The sequence below is a fragment of the Crocodylus porosus genome, unplaced genomic scaffold (assembly GCF_001723895.1).
Source record: "Crocodylus porosus isolate Cpor-Errol unplaced genomic scaffold, CroPor_comp1, whole genome shotgun sequence".
Classification (NCBI taxonomy): Eukaryota; Metazoa; Chordata; order Crocodylia; family Crocodylidae; genus Crocodylus; species Crocodylus porosus.
Window position 1 is genome coordinate 3355293 of NW_017728929.1, and position 10571 is coordinate 3365863.

At 46.8% G+C, this 10571-nt stretch overlaps 1 protein-coding gene across 2 annotated transcripts in view; it reads right to left on the reverse strand.

Moving 5' to 3' along the window:
- The window catches only part of ARHGEF4 (Rho guanine nucleotide exchange factor 4), a 397910-nt gene that overhangs the window by 29965 nt on the left and 357374 nt on the right, over window positions 1–10571 (reverse strand). The window contains exon 1 of one of the 2 annotated variants that reach the window (XM_019542929.1): window positions 10415–10565. The exons of the other annotated variant lie outside the window; for it this stretch is intronic. The gene's annotated coding sequence lies outside the window, so the exon portion shown is untranslated. Of the gene's footprint in view, window positions 1–10414; window positions 10566–10571 lie in introns of those variants that run through there. 2 annotated transcript variants of the gene reach the window in all.

Below are 10571 nucleotides of genomic sequence, written 5' to 3' on the forward strand. Positions count from 1 at the left end.
CCTGGAAGTCTGAAAGCAATCTTTACTTTCCTTCCATTTTTTGGAGATGAATTGGAGGGAGGACCGGATCTGATTTATTGATCTGAAGTTTCCAGTGTGGCTTTGATAGTAGTAGGTTGACAGGTAAGTCTGACCCAGTATTGTGATATATGTAAATAAGATAGTAAGAAAAATGTTGACCATGTAAAAGTTAAGTCCACAACTGAGAAAGTCTCATGAAATAAGGTATCCATACACTGAGCGGCAGTTCAGAAGATTTGGTATCATCCCCCTGAATTTCACATGTTGTTTAACTATATCCTGTAAAACATGGTATATAACAGACTGTAATCCAGCGTCTCAGCCCAACTGTAGCTTTTAGGTGTAACACTATTACATGAGGGGTGTGCAATGTCACAAATTTAATGTAGCTTTTGCATTTCTTGACCTTTTACACTTAAACTGTGCAATCCTAACCTTGTTGTAGCATAGGTTTCGGGGTCCCTTTTCATTTAATTATTTAATAGACATGGGCAAAATGTTACACATTTCTATTACTGATCCTCATGGGAAATGTTAGTTGTTTTATTACTTTCTGCCTTTGTGATTATACTACATATATATGCTGCTGGGTCCTTTGTTTTATTTTCTCTTCATGGCCTTTCCTTATCACTCTCTAGCTCCCTTTTCTCTGGGAACACAATTTCTCTTTGAACTGTTCCCACTGAGAACCCATTTATTAATCCTTTTCCATAGCTCTTGCTCTTTCACCTCCCATCTCTAAGGTAAACTGCTGCCAAATGCCGATGTTCCTTTTTCTACCCTCTTGTTTTCCTCCTCCCTTGTCAAGGAGTTGCTGTCACTTCTGAGATGCAGGGAGGCCAAGTCTATTTTGTCTTTCTGCCAGCAGCCTGCAGTTTAGCTGGTCTTTCCCGAGTTACTACTACTTTTGTGGCCACAACGACAACTCAGAGAAAGCCCACTTAGCTGCAGCTTCCCAAGGAACTCACAGTTTCCCTTTGTTTCATTGGGAGAAATCCACGTAACTCCCTTTACTGGATCAAGAATATCCCCACCACCACAAACAGTGGGGGAATTCAGAGCAAGGGGTTTCCCAGCCACAAATACCTGGAAAGATAAGAGAATCTGGCTCCTGGCTTTGAGCCAGACCTCAATTCTCTCTCCAAAGATGAGTTGCAGCTTCAAGGCAAACTAATCTAAATTCGTTCTACAAATATGGCAAGGGGAAACATTTCTTAGGAGCAAATATAACTGTGCTGTTTGCAAACTGCTTACAATCAGCAAAAGGTCAGCATATCTATGGTTGTGGGGTTGGCAGTATGCCAGAAATGCAGGGCTTGTTTTCTTTTTTAGTAATTTAATTTTAATGGAACAGGCTGCAGGGAACATGCTAAAATGATTTTTATTGCTTCCATCTCCTGTGAAAACATCTCCCTTGCATTAACAGAGGAACCAAAGCTACTTAGTACCTAGGAAAAGATGCTCAGAAATTTGCAGGTTCTGGCTCTTGATGACAATTTCCCCAAGGGAGTCCTTTGAGATGTAGCTTCTGCCTGCTTCCTTCAGCCTCTCCTCTTTGAACAACTGCAAGGGTCTGGTGACTGAGAAAAATTAGCTACGGCGGCAATTTCTCTTTCAGAAGGTGATGAGAACCATCCGGAAATGTTTGAAGTAACTCCAGAAGAGTCACAAGTTGAATATGCATCAAAAATGCCTCTTCCCCGCCCCTCACCACAGTGTCTTGTGCAGTTGATATGACTGTGGATTCAGTGGTCCCCATGTCTAAATCGAATTACCTGATCTGTGTAAAATAATAGGATCATAGGAGGTAGGCCTGGAAGAGACCTCACAAGGTCAACAAGTTCAGCCCCCTGCTCAAGGCAGGATCATCCCTGACTAAACCATCCCTGTGAAGTGTCTGTCTAACCTGCTCTTGAAAACTGCCAAGGATGCAGATTCCACCGGGGCAATGCACCCCCTGCACGTGAACCCCTGCAAAAAGACGGTCCATGATCCCCCCGGCCACCACTGCTGCGGTATGTGTAGGTCGATGACCTGTGGTTGGTGCTCGCCACTCCCTGCTGCCGCTGGTCTGTGGGAGTGCCTCACTCACTGCTGCTGGGCTCCCACCACCGCTGCCGCGGTTACGTCCCCCCAGCTGCTGGGGGCACATGCCATTCATGGATTCCACAATGGGACCATGTTTTAAAAATAACAATTGATGGCATCATTCTAAATGCTTAACATGTTCCTTGTCTGGTCAACTCCATGCCTTACAGTCCCAGAATAAATCAAAGATGGTTTATCATCACTAGATAAAGGGATCTTGCCCCTGGAGGATGGATTTGGAACAAAACCTGCTCTGAAGCATGTTGTCTCCCTCCAAGAAACATGCCTTGGTCTTTCTCCTGTTTGTACAGTCAGTGCTCTGCATTAGGGCTGTGAAAACTTGGGAATTTCCTAGATTTAAGACAAAACCAGTTGTGCTCTTTCTCGTTCTACGAGCCAGTGGCACTTAAACATTCTAGTGAAACAAAGCTAGACTGTGTCTCCAGGTCCCATGCAGCCATGCACAGGAGTGGGAGAAAATAAAACATGCCCTATGCACGGCATATGTCGCAGCCAGGGGCAGATCCAGAATTTGGCAAAAGTGGGTGTTGGAACAGCTACCCTCATTGCAAAGGCAGCTGCATCCCCACCTCCCAGCTTCCTCCCCACAGCCACCAGTGTGGACAGACACACCACCAGAGCCTTTGAGGACTTTTTTAAAGTCCCCAAAATATGTAAGAATCCCTTTCCCCCCATCTGCTGCTGCTGGTTTACCTGCCAGAGGGGGAAGTTTTAAAGCTGCTCCTGCCTGCCCCAGTCAGGCTGTGCAGAGGCTGGGCTCAGCTGGGAACAGAGGCAGCAGCAACAGGTGGAGGGGTTCCCTCACCCTGTGCCCGCTCTTGGGGCGCTAGGCAGGATGGGGGAACGCAGCCCCTTCCCATTGGTGCTGCTGCTGCTGCTGTTCCCAGCTGAGTCCAGTCCCCACAAAACCCAGCTGGAGAGGGCAGGAGTGGCTTTGAAGTACCCTTGGGACAGTGGAAAGCAGCAGAGCAAGATGAGAGGGGGGAGGTGGCATGCTTTTGAGTACAGAGGGGAAGTGGAGATTCTTGGGTGCTTTGAGGACTTTTAAAAAAGTCCCCAGAAACTACTGCAGTGTAGTCTGGATCAAAAGCAGTGGAGGGGAGGCACCTGCACCACTGTACCCCTTTGGATCTGCTTCTGGTTGTAAATATGAGGATCACTTCTTGTGCTTGGGATGTCCCTAGAACACTTTCCCCAGCAGCAACTATGGAGGCAGTGAATAGGGAAAGGTTGAGCAATAGCCCTGTGCTTTCACATACTGACCAGACAAGCTGGCTGACTGTGACACATGGAGGAATGTCCTCCCTCCAAAAAATGTCACAGCAAAACTCGCCCTCCATCCGGGAGGGAAGGAGGACCATGGAAGGTACTTACAGAAGTGCTTCTCTGAGGCACAAAGCCTGCAGCGCTCTTTACTTTGGACTCTTTACCAAAGGTACAATCAAACCTGAATGTTGATGTTTTGTTGCTGTTGCTGTACTACATCTCCCTGTTGGGTCGCCTTATTTAGCGATGACTAAGTGCAATTAGCAAAAAAATGCCCACTTTGTGTATTCAAGTCCCCAATCATTTTCCCTTTCTCAGCAGACTTTTCAGTGTTGCCCACGCTCCTCGCACCCAACACAGCTCAGAAACTCTTTGCCAGGTGCTGACTTCCTGAGTAGATCAATCATTATTATTTCTCCAGCTGAAAGTAAGACAGGTTTGAATGAGTCACCATTTCTAAATGCAGGTTGATTCACTTTCATTTGCTGGAAGGCAAGAAATCCCACTTAGAGCAACAGATATGCTGGTATAATAAACTACCATCAGCGAGGCAAGGGTCACATGGAGCAAGAGAAAAGATGTAAGTGTCCCATTTTCACCAATAATCATGTGCTCTGATACCATGGAAATAGGCACAATATACAGCTAAACAGATAGGAATGCCGAAAAATATTCATCCACATTTCAGGTTCTCTTCTCTCAGGCTCTGGTCTTATATTGCCAAGGCCTGGCTATGGGTTATAACAGCCAATCTCAGGACAAGTACCGTACCTCCGACGAGCATTCAATCTCTCCCAGGACCGTTTTTATAAATATAGGTGTGACCTTTAGTTCCCAACCACACTGTCAAATATTAATACTTTGCCTGTATCTAGTTCCTTCTGACAAAGACCTCAGGGTGCTTTGAAAACCCTCAATTAGACCCACATCCAATTTAGCCTCTAAAGCACCTCCAACTTCGCTTGCCCTTGCCTCAAACTTAGATGCCTCCCTGAGTAGAGCAAATCCTGTTGTATCTGAGACTGAATAGAAGACTGAGGCACCTCACTAAATAATCTAGTGCACACCTTGAATCCCATCCTATTCCACATTATGGAAGTGTATAGCTCTCCCATTTATGCAGGAAGCAGCTAGCTGTCTTTGCACCCCTGGGGCAATCAGTCCTATTCTGTGTAGCTGATCCTACTCTGCCACAGGAGAGTGACATGTATATCTCCCATTTCACCAGTGGCAAAACTTATGGGCTGCCTTATGAGCTTCTGTCGGGTCACGATTCAACTGCTCCAACTTGCTAAGTGGACAGGTACCACAGTGGGATTCCCATGCACTCAGGGTGCACACCTATTTCTGCAGTGCCAGAGCATCTAAATAACTGGGAGCTCGGGTGATGCAGCTGCTAAGGTGCAGAGGTCACAAGTTCAAAGCCACAGCAGAAGCACCCATCGTGTGGCCATGTCAGATTTCAACAAATCTGCAAATTCTGCTAAATACCTTGTCACCAGGACAGGAAAAAGGAAAGGACTTAAATAAGTAACATATGAACAAAAGAGAAGGGGACCACACACCTTTTGCTCAGTAACTTAGTGGTAAGGGCACTTGCCCAAGGGCAGGGTCTAGGTCCCACTTACCACGAGCGAGTTTGAATCTGTATCTCCCTCCTCCCAAAACAGTACCCTAACCACTAGGTCAATGGACTAGGATGGGGTTAAAGACGTTCTCCAGCACTCCTTTTGAAGTACAGCATCCTCCATGACTCCTGCTAAAGCTGAACGAGTAGGCTCCCAAGAGTCATGGAGCCAAAAGTTGAGCAAGCAAAAGGGAATATGGCAGTGTGGCCCAGTAAGATGGACATTGGCCTGGAAGGGAGCAAGGCGCAGTTTCTTGCCCCTCTTCTCAATATTTTACCCATTTTGTTCAATGGTTATTTAATGAACAATTCACAAACAGACAGCCCATGCTGAACTGAAGATTTTCTACCCAGAAGATCCAAATCTAGATGACAGAGAGCATATGCAGACTTGCAATCCAAGCCCCTCCTGGCTTTAAAGGCAAGATCTTTAAGCCCAGAAGCTACCACTATTATTCTCTCAGCGACACCCTGACTTTATGCACAATGTCAGTAATTTCAGTATGATCATTTGTGGGGCAGGTTCTTGCTCTATGTTCAAGTTTTCTGACACAAAATACTGTCTGTGTTGTTTTGCATCTCTCTCTCTCTCATTATTACCTTTAAAATATTACCAGGCATTTGCATGCAAAATATGAGGGTAATGCAGTGCTAAGTCTGCAAATTCAAACCCTAATAGTAACAACTGGCCAAATTTAGAGTTCTCATGGCAACATTAACCTGCCAACGGATGTATAGATGTGTTGTTTTAGATCACTACCTCTGGTGTTAAATGTCTGCCTCAGTGTACAGTACTGAGAATGCAACCTGGGTCTGTGCACAGCCTAAGAAACTTAAAATATTTTGTCTCCTAACATATGTGTTTAAATCTGCACTCTGAACACTGCATGAGTGCAGTTTCATATGCAGAATACATATAGGCAGAGGACCTGAGCACTGTACTGCTAAAGCAGTTCTCTGACAGCTTGAAAAACATGACTGATAATGGTTTGCATTGCTAGAAGCCTTTCTCTCAAATGTTATTTGTCTTCAGTTTGGTATTGCACCCTACTTCTACATCTGTCCTGCTCTTTCCATTACCTTTCAAAAATGGCACTTCACTTTTGTTGCTCACTAAGGGCAGTCAGTTTTTTTAAAAGAAGGAGCAATCTGGAATCCTTTGTGTTAGTAGTTGCTATGTTTCAAGAACAAGAGAGCTGGCACAGGAGAAAGCAGCGAGAAATATCTGTACCTTGGAGACTCCATCTGTGAACGTCATGATGCTTCCTTCCAAATTTATAATTTCCATCTAGCAACAGCAGCTATTATTTTGGGGTCTCAGATGATCCCAATAATCCACTCCACTAGTGGCTGCTGCATTGTCTTTGAAGTCCCAAGATGGTGATACAAATAGTAGTAGGATTTATTACTTTCAACGACACCAGATGCTGCAGCTGAGCAGAGCAGGGTAAAAGCTATTTCCTGGGATTGGGGACCCTGGGAGAGACCTGAAACTCATGGTGGTAAGGGACTGGAGGAGAATGGAATAGGAGGGGCAGCAAAGGGCTGGGAGCACGCTAACAAGAGACTTCCAAAAAGCATATCCCCACACCTGTGACAAACCATGTTAGGAGGATGCATGACTGGATGCCTTCATTTACATAAATGCTCTTTTATAACCATGAAAGCCTCCAACACAACATGATAAAATGCCAATGCAAAAGTGGTACATATGCCAACATCGACTTCCTAAAGAACAAATCTAAAGGATGACCGGGGGGGGTGAAACCTTGCTAGGAATAAGGGGCAGTGAGTTACAGACCCTTGTAACATATCTTGAAATGGAAAAAAGCAGAAGACTTGTACAGAAGTATTTGTACAAACTGTAAATGTCATTTCTATCTGTGATGACTGAGCAGTAGGTAGAGGAGGGTATAGTTCTTCAACAGCAAGAACACTGGAATGGTTTCCTCACCATCTAGACTCCATCTACAGGACATTAGTTATGTGATTGTATTCCAGCTGACTGCTGTCTATTGAAAAGGTTTTAAGAAACCATAAGCACTAGCTGGCAAATGGCTAAGTAACCACTTGTAGAACCAACTGCCAATTAGCAAAAAAAAAATTTGTTTTCATAAATTTATCCTAACAAATGGGATTGTGTTTGGCCTTCAAAGGTTGTGATCTACATTCCAGGGCATGTTTGTCTGTCAGCTTATCCAAGGATGGCATATGTTTACAGAGATAAATGAAGAGCAGATCAATGACAGCATTACAGTGAATACTATCTAGACCAATGGTGCTCAACCTTTTGGCCCTAGAGGCCAGATGAGTGGGGCACAGCCCATCTGCAGGCCAGACCAGACCCCAGAGCCTGAGACAACCCCCTCCTACCTCTCATGTGATGGGATTGGATCCTGGGGGACCACCATCACCCTCTCCCACCTCCCCACACCCTGGGATTAGATTCTAGGGGTCCGAGGCAACCCCCTCCTGGCCCCCAACACTGGGATTGGGCTACCTGCAGCCACCCTATCCGCTGGGATCAGGCACCTGATTCAGCACGCAGGGCCCAGGGCTCGCCATGGGTCCAGAGGAGTTGCAAGAGGGGAATGGTGGCACCGCTCTCTCACCACCAAATTTATGGAGTTGTGGGTAGCCCCATGGGCCAGAAGATATGGTGCCATGGGCTGGATCTGGTCTGCAGGCCCAATGTTGAGCAACCCTGATCTCAACATTTACTTCTAAATAGAATCACTTAAAATATGCCTGGTTCTTGCCAGCTAGCACTGTGTGTTGTGTTCCTTATCAGGATACAGAACAGGATAGATATATTAATAATCAAACACGCTGTAAGCACTTTTTGATATGCTGGAGCTCATTTTTGACTGCCTCCATTACTATCAGGCATATGTAGACAAAATGGGGGCCCTAAATTGAAGTGGCGGGTTTTAAAAAACACTGCTTCAATTTAGGGCTGATTAAACCCCTGTGCCAAGTACACACCCAGCTGACTTACCTGCCTCTCCAGTGGGGAGGGGAGGGCGAGCTGCCGGCTGGTGGAGCAGTCCCTGGGCTGTGGGGGGTAGATGTTGGTGCTTCCCTCCATGGCAGCAGTGTCCCCCATCCCCACCCCACCAGACAGTACCCGCCTGCAGGCACCTGGCTCGGGCAGTCCCAGGGGGCACTGCAGCCATGGAGGGAAGCACCGAGCCCCTGTGCAGCTCAGACAGGTAGGATCTAGGGGGCCGGAAATCAGGGTCCCTGCTTTTCTTGGGCGGAGCCTGCCTTCCCCAGCTGCTGCCAGGCTGCCTGCAGGGCTTCCTACAGAGCCATAGAGCTGCATGGAGCCCGGTGCTTCACTTTGTGGCTGTAGGGGCAGCAAACTATAACTCCTCAGAGTTTTAATTTGCTGCACCCCAAGTCATTTAAGGCGCATTACGCCACTGCATTTCCTACAGCATCTGGCATTAATGTGCAATAGGCATGCAAACACCGACACCATTAAAGCAGTGCAAAAGCATTTAGCCCGCTTTAAAGTGTCATGCACACAAAACTTGTTTCATCTACACATGACCATCAATGGCAACACCATCATCAACTTCAGGAGGAACATGAGCCAGTCCTGGGTGCTCAAAGCCATTCAAGCCCTTCTTGTTTAAACCAGAGGGACAAATTCTGCTCTCACATGCACATGCATCTACTATGGGACATACGCACCCAAGACCAATCTGCTCCTTTAATACTGTAAACCACCCCTTTCAATGACAGCCTGTAAAATTCTGCATAGAAAAAACATATTGGTACTCAAGATCATGGGAATGTCTCAAAATTCAGGGTAGAGAGATTTTATGGGAGCCTGGATTTTGTTTTTTAACAAGTCTGAGGCAACAGTATGGCTAAGAACACATGAACGGAAAAATGATGCTTAAGGCATAAACTTGGATCAACACACACTGTGGCAGTTAGTTATCCACAAATAAGAAAGCTGAGCACTGAAGAAAAATGCAAGAAAATTGTCCTTGATCAGATGGGACAGGCCTAAACTTCTTGCTTAGGTTGTCATGGGAGTTTTTTTAGGACAGCCTGACTTGCTAACCTGTTCATGGCCTGCATCTGCAACACTTTCAAGAGGTGCATTCACCACGCTGGCCTCTTTGGTACTTTTATTTGATTTTTTTTTCCTGACCACTGATGTTGAGCATGTGCACTGGGGTGTGATTTGCAATACCACTGCCCTATGATCTATGAAATTACAAATCTTGGTGTAACCTACATATAGAAGAAAAGAAAGAATGCACAAAGTACAAGTTTCACTTCGCGTGCCTGAGTCGTAGGATTTTGGCAGAACATTTATGTATTATACAAAATCATGTCAATAACCAGTACAGAGAACATTATACATGATGTGACACGGACAACAGCACAATCAAACCTTCCTCAATATCAGCTGAGATCAAACTGCAGGAGTCACAAGCACTTGGGCTGAAAAAGACCACAGCAGCACCAATGATTATGGTATGAAACATACAACCCCATAGAAAAACCTGTATTTAAATTACATACTGCTTACAACTGCAAAATGGAGCAAATAGGGGCTTGCTGATATTTTTCTTTCTTTTTTTTTTAATAAGTGGGCGTGAGTATTTTACTCAAAAGCTCCAGAGCAACTGTAAGCTGTGTCCACGAGTATGGAAAGCACTGCCATGGTGTCCAACAACGTTTCTCTTTCCAAGAATCATTCACCTTTAGTGTAAGCAGGCAGCATGTTGCTTCACTTGGAGGACAATGCTTGTGGCTGGAGCTTCACGATGTAACAGGGTGGGTGACATGACACAGACAAACAGAAAAGACCTTGTCTGGAGGCTTGGCTTCGTTCTCTCTTCCTTCTAACAGGTTTATTTCTGTGCTCCTCAACTCACTTCTGGATACTACAATGCTGCTAGAAATGCCTGGCATGACAGCAGCTTCCTGTGCACTCATTTTGCCAGCCATTTTAGCACACACATGCACGTACATACACGCACAAAGAGGTAATTCAGGAAACAGGTTAAAAGCTCCTTCCACCGGGCTGCAGCTTTTTGTCAGCATGAATTCCCGATGCCCGCTAGTGATCCCTTACGAATCAGCGGGGCTTAAGCGGGCGTCACGCCGGCCCCGCGGCCCAGCCCCGCTGACGGCAGTGCCAGCAGCGCCGGCCGCGGCGCCCGGGCAGAGGTGGCGCGTGCGGTGCGTGAGCACGGGCAGGTCACTTGGGCGGAGCGGCTGCATCTCTGCAGGCTGCAAAGCCCGCGGGGTCCTGGAGGAGCACTGCACACAGGCTCGGCATCGTCCTGGCCGCTCGCCCTCGCTGGAGGCGCCGCCGCCGCCGCCGCCCCGGGGCACGCGGGCACCACACAACGACAAGCTGACCTGCTGCTCCGCCGCCGTCACTGAAAGGCCAGGAGGAACATGAGCACCACGTTGACGAGGATAAGGAAGAGCAGGATGAGGAAGACCACCACGCGCTGCGTCTCCGGCGGCAGGTTGCAGCGCAGGAAGGCGTGCAGCGCGCCCCACCGAGGCCGGC